The sequence below is a fragment of the Macrotis lagotis genome, chromosome 5 (assembly GCF_037893015.1).
Source record: "Macrotis lagotis isolate mMagLag1 chromosome 5, bilby.v1.9.chrom.fasta, whole genome shotgun sequence".
Lineage (NCBI taxonomy): Eukaryota > Metazoa > Chordata > Mammalia > Peramelemorphia > Peramelidae > Macrotis > Macrotis lagotis.
Window position 1 is genome coordinate 254,509,500 of NC_133662.1, and position 11,067 is coordinate 254,520,566.

Below are 11,067 nucleotides of genomic sequence, written 5' to 3' on the forward strand. Positions count from 1 at the left end.
TCAAGGAATGTTCATCAATTGGGGAGTGGCTAAACTAATTGTAGTAAAAGATGGACTACTACTGTGCCATAAGAAATGATGAATTTTAGAATTTTAGAAAAATATGGAAAGACTTGCATGAAATAATGAAAAATGAAGTGAGTAGAATCAAGAGAATGTTGTACACAGTAATAGTAATATTGTTCTAAGAACAATTGTGAATAACTAAGTCATTTTGAGTGTTATAAATGCTCAAATAAATTACAAAGGATCTCTGAAGGAAGATGCTATCCACATAGCATAGAGAAAGAACTGATAAAAAGAATTTGTATTGTATAGGTTTTACACACACCTATAAACATACACACATATATATATATATATACACATTTATGCACATATTTTAAAGTCTTCTCTAGAGCAGGGTAGAGAGGGAGAGACTGAAAAAGTGCACAGAAGAGAATAAAAGAAAACAAAAGGAAACGTAGGCTAGCTTTGAAAATGATGTATAGTTTTTATTACATAGTTTTCTTAAAAAAGTAAATAGTATAAAATGGAAATTCATGATTTTATATTGAATCCTCTTTTTATGTTGTGCTGGGTACCTGAAATTTTTCCTGTATTTTATATATAAGTTCAAAATTAATTAAAAAAATGTAGTGGAAAAAACGCTTCAATCTGCACTGTGAGTCTACCAGTAGATAGCATTTTCTATCATCAGTCCTTTGGAGTTGTGATGAATCATTGTATAGCTCAGTTACTATGTCTTTCACAGTTGATTATTGCTCTATTATTGCTATTATTGGGTAGGATGTTCTTAATGGTTCTGCTCACTTCACTTTGCATCAGTTCATACAGGTCTTTCCAGGCTTTTCTGAAAGCATCCCCTTCCTTATTTTTTACAGTACAATATCATATCATCACATTCACATACCATTTGGGGTGTTCCAGGAGGACATACCACCTCTGAAATGATGGTTTGCTGAGCCTTTTTAGATCTGCTCATGTAACCTTGTATTCATCTTTTCACCCAATTCTCATTTGTGGCTTTAAGAAGTTGTAGCAAGTGCAGTGACCACATCCAAATAAAGCATTTCAGCAGACTGGTGAAACCAGGTTTAAACTAACTTAGAGGACTTAGATCTATCCATGAGTTAGGGGAATATCTGCCCCAAGTATGTGCAGACTTCCCTGGGTGGAATGGGTTGATGAGAACAATTTGTCCTGATGGCCATGCAGATGGCTGAAGCCGGTGCAGTGGAGTGCTTAGAGTTTGATCAAATATCGAAAGATGTAAAGGTTATGCATGGCATCTGAGATCATTGCCAGTCATCTTAACTGTGGTCCTGCCATTGGACTTCAGTGACTCTGGAAGAGAGAATAAGGCTGATAATTTCATGCAATTCTGTCATTTAAATTCAGTTCATATGGGAATCAAGATATAGTCTTGGAATCTGAATGTGGCACTCTGGGAAGAGAGCTAGGTCAGAGGACCTGGGTTTGAATCTCATTTCTGCCTGGGTGATAGTGGGTAAGTCACTTTCCCTCTGCTCTCAATTTCCTTCTATTTATAGTGATACAACTGGATGAGGTGATCTTGCCATTCCACTATCTGATGTTATCCTTCATTCTTGAAGAAGACCATGACATCAGGGAGGTGATTCCATGACAAGCACATGAATTGGATTTGAGTGAGGGGGTACTGGGCTGAGTCACCAGAGTCAGCTGGGTCCAGATATGGATCAGGAGGATTGCAGATGGTCCTGGATGTGAGGCAATCAGGATTAAGTAACTTGTCCAAGGTCACACAGCTAGTAAGTGACAAGTGTCTGAGGTTGGATTTTAACTTCCATCCTCCTGACTCCAAGGTCAGTGCTCTGTCCACTGCACCACCTGGTTGCCCCTATTTCAGTATCTCTGAGTCTATGCAATTGTCCTGATAGAAGGTTCTGGTTAGTGGAAAGATTTTTGGAAAATGGGGAATTGAGAAAAGGAACTTGCTAAACATTTATGAAGTCTTCTCAGGGGAAGGATACCGTTTCTAGTGGGTGGGAGTGCTTGGTCATTGGAAAATCCTTTTTCCACACTGGTCAACATGAGTCAATTTTCCAAAAATATATTATCCAGATAGGCAGCATGTTGTTGTTTGTCCTTCGTTCTTGAAGAGGACCTTTGCATCAAGTGATGCATGGCGAGCATGTGAATTTGAGTGTGGGGGTGCCGTGCTAAGTCACCAGCCTCACTTTCTCCTCTGGAGTCACCTGAGTCCAGTGGGTGGATATAAATCTAGATGACTGGAGACAGCCCTGAATTCGAGACAATCAGGGTTAAGTGACTTACCCAAGGTCACACAGGTAATGACTATTTAGTCAGGAAAACCTGAATTCAAAGCCCCACTCCACCTCAGACACTTACTTGATATGTGGATTAGGGCTAGAGGATAGTACATAGAGGCGGCTACGTGATCCAGTGGATAGAGTGTGAGTCCAGAGTCAGGAAGACCCAAATTCAAATTTAGTCTCAGACACTTCTTTTTTTGATTTAATTAATTTATTTTGAATTTTACAATTTTCCCGCTACCCTCACTTTCCTATCCCACAGAAGGCAGTCTGTTATCTTGACATTGTTTCCATGGTATAAATTGATATAAGTTGAATGTGATGAGAGAGAAATCACATCCTTAAGAAATAAAAATAAAGTATAAGAGCAAAATTACACAACAAGATAACAGTTTTTCCCCCCCTAAATTAAAGGTACTAGTCTTTGGTCTTTGTTCAAAATCCACAGTTCTTTCTCTGGATACAGATGGTATTCTCCATCACAGAGAGCCCAAAACTGTCCCTGATTATTGCACTGATGGAATGAGCAAGTCCATCAAGGTTGGCCATCACCCCCATGTTGCTGTTAGGGTGTACAATGTTTTTCTGGTTCTGCTCATCTCACTCAGCATCAGTTCATGCAGATCTTTCTAGGCTTCCCTGAATTCCCATCCCTCCTGGTTTCTCATAGAATAATAGTGTTCCATAATGTACATATACCACAAATTTGTCCAGTCATTCCCCAATTGATGGACATTTGTTCAGTTTCCAATTCTTTGCCACCACAAACAGGACTGCTATGAATATTTTTGTACAAGTGATATTTTTACCCCTTTTCATCATCTCTTCAGGGTATAGACCCAGTGGTGGTATTGCTAGATCAAAGAGGATGCATATTTTTTATTGTCCTTTGGGAATAATCCCAAATTGCTCTCCAGAAAGGTTGGATCAGCTCACAGCTCTATCAACAATGCATTAGTGTCCCAGGTTTCCCACAACCCTTCCAACATTGATTGTTATCCTTTCTGGTCATATTGGCCAGTCTGAGAGGTGTGAGGTGGTACCTCAAAGATGCTTTAATTTGCCTTTATCTAATAAGTAATGATTTAGAGCAATTTTCCATTTGACTATAGATCACTTTGATTTCCTCAACTGTAAATTGCCTTTGCAAATCCTTTGAACATTTGTCAGTTGGGGAATGGCTTGTTTTTTTTTTTAATTTGACTCAGTTCTCTGTATATTTTAGAAATGAATCCTTGATCAAAAATACTAGTTGTAAAAATTGTTTCCCAATTTACTACATTTTTTTAATCTTGGTTATAGTGGTTTTGTCTGTGCAGAAGCTTTTTAATTTAATGTAATCAAAATTATCTAGTTTGTTTTTAATGATGCTCTCCATGTCTTCCTTGGTCATAAACTGCTTCCTTTTCCATAGATCTGATAGGTAAACTATTCCTTGATCTCCTAGTTTGCTCATAATATTGTCTTTTATGTCTAAATCCTGAATCCGTTTTGATCTTATCTTGGTACAGGGCTTAGACATTCCTTAGCTGAGTGATCCTAGGCAAATTGTTTAATCTTGTTTGTCTCAGTTTCCTTATCTGTAAAATGAGTTAAAAGAAGGAAATATCAAACTACTCCAAGAATATCCCAAGTGGGGTAACTGAAATGATGAAACCAAATAGTATTCAGGATAGCGATAGGGATTAGACATATGATTTCAGTGATGTAGGGAACTCCCAAGTGAGGAAGTACCTTCTCCCAATGAAGATCCATCCCTTCTTTACCACGTGTAGTCTTACAAAGATGTCTGGAGCATTGAAATATTGAGTGGTCTGCTCTAACTTATATGTACTGGTGGCATAACCTGAACTGGGTTACAGGACCTATGCTTTATCCATTGTTGCTTCTTAGTAGATGTGTCACTCTGGGCAAATCACTTATGATCCATGCTCCCTATCTATCAAATGAGGGGCTGAACTGAACTTGATGACTTCTAAGCTTCCTTCTAACTCTAAATACATCATCCCATGAGCTTGGTGGCAGACCAATAAAACCACATTTTAAATGGACAAAACTAAACTGTCTGGACTAGGACAGCACCACCAAAATGCAAGTATAATATACGTATATATATATATATATATATATATATATATATATATATATATGTATATATATTATATATACATATATACATACATACATACATACATAAGTATTTATACATGTACATGTAAGTATAAAGATTTGGGAAAATGGTCTTGGTTTGCTCTGTATGGTGTAGTGAAAAGGGCATTGACACTAGAGTCAGAGGATCTGAGTTCTCTGACACTTCTTGTGTTACCTTGGTCAAGTCACTTAACCTCTCTAGGCTTCAGTTTCCTCCTTGTTAAAATGGAAGTGATCCTGAATGCAGTGGTCTTTAAAGTCCCTTTTAGCTCTAAATCTACAAGCCTGATACTAGTCAGATGCTTTTATCCCCCTTTCCTATACATAAAAAGAATAGACACCACAAATGACTATGCTCAGCAAAAATACTTATGTTCCACAAGCATCATTGGTTGGGACTTATTTGTCTGGGTGTAGCTGTTTCCTGGGATTTCACAAAATTTCAGAAAGGGTTCCTTGAGCTACCAACAACTTTATTTTCATCAGAGATGACCATCACATCCACCTAGAGGACATATCATCCCTTTAGTATGAAAAAATGAAACACAAGCAGAGATGTCAGCAGTGTTGAGTTTACTACACAGTACTGATCTTAAAGCTAGTCAGTTAGAGGAAGTGAGACAATTCAGTCTTGTGAGGGACAAGAAGCTTCAGCTTTTGGGGAAGAGCTGGAGGAACATGAGCTAAGAAACAAAAAAAAAGAGGAATTTGTGGTTGGAGGATTCTGATTTGTAACAACTGAGATCTTTTTCTCTGGAAGATAAGGCACATTAGCATAGATTGGGGTTGCCAGCTTTCGGAAACTGGCACATCAGGTCTTTCTTTAATTCCCTTGAATTCTAAATATCACGTTTCGACAAGAATCTTCCTGCCCCAAATTATCTGGTTAACTTGAAACTAATGAGATTAAAGTGTCATTGGTATGTCTAAATCGTACTTCTGAACCTTGCTCTATAAACTCTAGTGACTCCTACTACTTCTAGGAGTGAATAAGATATACTCTTGGATTTTCAAGTCCTCTACATCCTGGTCTCTTTCTACCTTGGTAACTTGGATAGTCTATGATCTACTGACCTGATATATGTTTGGGATAAAAATCCACTTAAAATAAAAGAGGGACTCCTCTGAGCAAAAAAAAAAGTTTATTTTGGCTTTTCTCAAGAAAAGGGCCCACTCCAAGTCTCACAAAGGTAGTGAAGATCAGGAGCTGCCCTGAGATGACAGTCAAGCAAGATTATATGGTCCAATGCCATCCCCTCCTTGTCCCTATCATCCCTCTCTGTTGACTCATTGGTTAGTCTTCAGAGTTACATTCTATTTGTGAAAATCTGCCCCAGCAACAAAGAAGGTTTTCATAAAATATTACCTTATCATCCTGATGGTGAGAATAACCTTCAGGATTACAAATATCTTACTGAAGTAATGTAATTTGTCTTGTAATGCAAGGTCTAGGAACAGTCATCAAACAAGAGAAGTCTTATGAGTTTCATTGGAATACAAGGTTTTTCCTCATGGGAACAGTCTACTGTTCATCCAGTTAAGAGAGTTTTATCATCAAATAGGTGACTAGGCTTGGAATGCAAGGTCTCTTTTCCTCTTACTTCTAAGAATAGTCTAAGAGTAATTGTCTTTGTTTTAATGATTTTTAACCCCGAGAGGACTTCACTAGGAATATTCACTCTTAAGAGGGAATATTCCACTCATATAGAATATGTATCTTTCAACCTATACCTTTTCACTGGCTGTGCCTCCTGCCTGGGATATTTTCCTTGCTCACCTCAAGGGCAGACCTTTTCCATTTCATCCCATCCAAAAACTCTTGACTTTGCTTTAAGATTACTTTCTAAATTTATCCTCTATTTTTTTTTAGGTTTTTGCAAGGCAGTGGGGTTAAGTGGCTTGCCCAAGGTCACACAGCTAGGTCATTATTAAATATCTGAGGCTGGATTTGAATTCAGGTCCTCCTGACTCCTGGGCTGGTGCTCTATCCACTGTGCCACCTAGCTGCCCCAATCCTCTATTTTTTGAATGTATATATAGTAGTTTGTACATTATTGCCATCATTAGAATGTAAACTCCTTGAGGACAGATACTGAATTTATCTTTCTTTGGAAGAGTGATGGGAGCAGAGTATTAAATGCATGTTAACAACAGTGATGATGATGATGATGGACTCAAAAATTTAACACCTCCTCTATGAAAGACACAGTTCTATATACTGTTTATTCAATAACAAGATAGATTTCCTTCAAAGATGACCAAACTATTTACTAAGAGGAAATACCAGCCCTTTAGCTGAAAAAGATAGGACATGGGCTAAGTGGTCAGAATGAGACTTTACCAATAGTACCCAGGTTAGGAATTAGAGGAAGTGGAAGTAGCAATTAGCAATTAGAGGAAATGGGTAACTTTCAGTCTTGTGGGGACAGGATGCTTTGGAATTATTAAGCCTATATAAAAGGTAATCAATAAAGTAAGGCATTTATTGAGGAACAAAGAATTGCAATTCAGAACAATCCAGAACAATCCAGTCTTACTCAGGGAAGTTCAGCAAGGGGAGTTTCAAACCGGTTATCTACGCTCAGGAGGGCAGCTAGGTAAAGAGATGAACAACAAATGGGTCACACTTTGTGATTTCCTTGAAAAAACCATGGGCTCAGGGACAGTTGGAGGCACAGTGTATAGAGCACTGACCCTGGAGTCAGGAGGACCTGAGTTCAAATCCAGCCTCAGACACGTAATAATTTCCTAGCCGTGTGACCTTAGGCAAGTCACTTAACCTATTGCCTTGCAAAAACCAAAAATAAAGAACAAAAGCAAAACCATAGGATCAGGTCAGGCAGTTTCTAGCCAACAGAGATAGAATGCTGACCTTGCCCATAGCAAGGGATCATTAGAATGGCTAAACTGCAGGAAGGGAGGGGTTGCACAAGGGTCCTTGGAGTGATCTCTGGTTGAAATGGGGCAGTTGAAAACTGCTAATTTCAGCAGAGATTCACTGGAGTTTACCTTGAGGGTAGGGGATGATTAAAAATTGCTAGTGAGAATATGATAGGAATCCCAGACTTTACCAGGGATTGATGGAATACAAGCTATAATACAATTCTCAACTGTCTAAGAGTTTTTGTTCAGCTCATTGGATTTAGCAACTGTTGTGTAAGGAAATTGAGTAATATAATGAGGGAGATAGCATTAATAACTTTTAGTTGGGGCCAGGGAGAGAAAAGGGAAGCCTTGCAGAGGAGGAGATGCCTAAGTTGAGTTTTAAAGAGAGATAAGAATTCTAACAGGCAGAGGTGAGGAGAGAGGAACATTCAAGTTACAAAGGACAACTAATGCAAAAGCTTGGAGATTGCAGATAGAATTCTAGTCATCCAGTTTGCCAGGAACACTGAAGGAGTGATTTAATCAGTTAATAAACATTTTTTTTTTAGATTTTTCAAGGCAATGAGGTTAAGTGGCTTGCCCAAGGCCACACGGCTAGGTAATTATTAAGTGTCTGAGGGCGGATTTGAACTCAGGTACTCCTGACTCCAAGGCCGGTGCTCTATCCACTGCGCCACCTAGCTGTCCAGTTAATAAACATTTTAAAGTAGCTACTGTGTGGGGCCACTAGGAAGGATGAGAAGACAGAATGAAACAATTCCTGCCTTCAAGGAATTTAGCTTCTACTGGGAAAAACATCCTGTGGATATGGGAGTAGGGGTGGACTAATTTTGAAAGTCCCAATGATCACACCTATGGCATATGGGCTTCCCTGGCTACTCCAATGGGCTCCGTACTCTGGCTTAGAGTAGAGGAACTTGGGGCAGTGAGATGAAGCTGCAATCTCTTGGTCCCTATGAAGGAAGTATGGGAAGAGAGATACTTTGATTGTCAACTGAGGAAAGAAGAGCTTCCTGTTCAGTAGACAGTATTTATATGTTATTTTTGTTCTGACTTTTAAAATGTCACCAAATAAAATGGTTATTTCCACATACATAGTAGGATAAAAAAAACACCTTAGGATTGTTTCAAGAATTTTAAAAATAGAGATAACTCTGTCCCTCTCTTCACTCCTTCTTCCTCCCTTTCTTCTCTCCCTCTTTTCCTCCCTCCTCTGTCTCTGTCTCCACTCCTTCCTCTCTATTCCTGCCTCTCTCTTCTCATCACTCTTTTTTTTCTTTTCTTTCATCTCCTCTTTTATTCTCCTCTCTCTCTCTCTCTCTCTCTCTCTCTCTCTCTCTCTCTCTCTCTCTCTCTCTCTCTTTCTCTCAGAACTTCTCCCCCTAGCACCTATGACAGTGTTCTCATATGACATCTAGAGATGAAATTTAGTTGGGAACCCAAGACTTGGTTGCTTATTTGTTTTATGTTTCTTTCCCTAAGTATGGATAACCAAACAATGAACTTGAGATGGACATTTTCAGTCTGAGAGGCAACCCCAAGAGTATAAGGTGGGAACTCCTGGGTCTCTTGCATAGACCTAATTGACTACATGAATTTTCTGCAAACATATGCTTCTTGGAAAAGATGGCCACCACCAAGATGAATTCAAGATGCCCAGGAGTTAGGGACCTTGAAGAAGGTGGCTGTTGTTGTTTTTAAGTGCCTAGGTGAAGGTGAAATTGCTATTTAGAAATTCTATGAAATGTTCATATTTTAATATATCAGCCTCCCAGGACAGTGGGATAGGAATTATGGATTATTGTTTCATCTTTTAACTTTTGATCAAATGTGAGATTCTCCTTGGTGAGCAAAAATGCTCCACAGTGAACAGCTTCCATAAGGTGTTGGAGTGGACAGAAACATCCCTCCCTCACTTATGATCCAAGAGAGAGTCATGGAACCCTACATGCTCAGCAGATGGGACGAGGGAGGGTAAGAGCAGAAGTTGTTTGTCTCCCTTTAAAAATTTCCTGAGTGGACTCTTCCTGACTCAGGAAGTAATCTTCATTTGATAAATTCCCTTCTCTTGCTACCATAATAGAGACCAAGGGATTGTTGTTCATCCCAAAGTGCCATGTCCTTCAGAGTTGAGCCATACTAAGGACAACTGGTTTATCAGTGACCAGGAGAGCTCATCTCAGTTTCACACATGCACTGTGGGATATAGTAACTAAAGTATGTTAAGGGTTGTTGGATTACTACCAGTCTACCCTTCAGAATATACAAAATATATGCAAAATAAAATTCAAGGCAATTTCCAGAGGGAGGCACAAGTACCCGGGAGGACAAGGAAAGAGTAAGGTGAAATAAGTATAGAAAGGCAGTTTGGAGATTGATTTTGGAGGACTGCAGATTTGTCTTTTGTTTTAGAGTCAAGAGGGAGCTATGGAAGTTGTGTGAGAAGAAGAATAACATGGAGCAAATCTTAGAAAGATTATTTTGGTATGTGTGTGTGTGGAGATTGTATTGGGGAGGAATGTTATCAGGTAAGAAGCTATTTCTAGAGTTCAGGTAAATAATAATGAGGGCCTAAACTGCAGTAGTGTGCAGATGGGTGGAGATTGACTGGCAAGTCAATAGTCATTTAAGTGTGCCAGGAATTGGTTCTTGTCCTTCCTTATCAATGAAAACCAAAATGACATCCCTATGTTTAAGACAAAAGACAGTGTGTCCTACGGTGGCTGCTCAGCCCAATATGAGCTTGGAATGCTCTTTCACAGGTCAGGTACAAATAGTTCATGTGAACACCTAGGGTAGGGACTCTAAACTTACAGATGTCATGTTTCATTTGAGCTACTTCAATTCTGTCTCACCCCTTGTGAGCACTTGCCCTGGGTGAGTCAAGGATGCCTCCATCGTCCATCTCTATAAAGGTAAAGGGAATAGATTGTCCTGTGACAATCACAGAGGTAATTCTCTTTTAGTCTTTGCTGGTAAGATTCTTGCCTGAGTCCTTCCTTCATCAATAGGCTGATCCTTCACCTGGAAGATGGTTACCACCTTGAGAGCCAGTGTGGCTTCAGAAAGGGTAGGGGAACAGTTGATATGGTGTTTGCTGCCCAACAACTCCAGGACAAATGCCGGGAACACAACTGGTCTGTACAGATTTGTTGATCTGACCAAGGCCTTTGATACCACCAGTTGTGAGGGTTTATGGAAAATATGTCAAAATTTGGTTGCCCAGAGAAGTTCATCAGTATTGTATGTCAATCTTATGATAGTGTGCTTGCCCAGGTTCTGAATAGTGAACAATGTTTTTGAGATTTCCCAGTCACCAATAGAACAAAACAATGATCTTTTCAGTCATGTTATCAAACACCTTCACTGAGCATGCACACGGCCTCAAGGTCGGTTACTGCACCCATGTCAAATGCTTTAACTTGATCAGACGGCATATGGGCTTCCCCGGCTACTCCAATGGGCCACATACTCTGGCTTAGAGTAGAGGGACTTGGGGCATTTAGATGAATTAGAAATTGCTAGTGAGAATATGATAGGAATCCCAGACTTCTGTCTCACCCTCACCTCACACTATAATACAGTTCTCACCTGTCAAAGAGTTTTTGTTCAGCTCATTGGATTTAGCAACTGTTGTGTAAGGAAATTGAGTAATATAATGAGGGAGATAGCATTAATAACTTTTAGTTGGGGTCAGGGAGAGAAAAGGGAA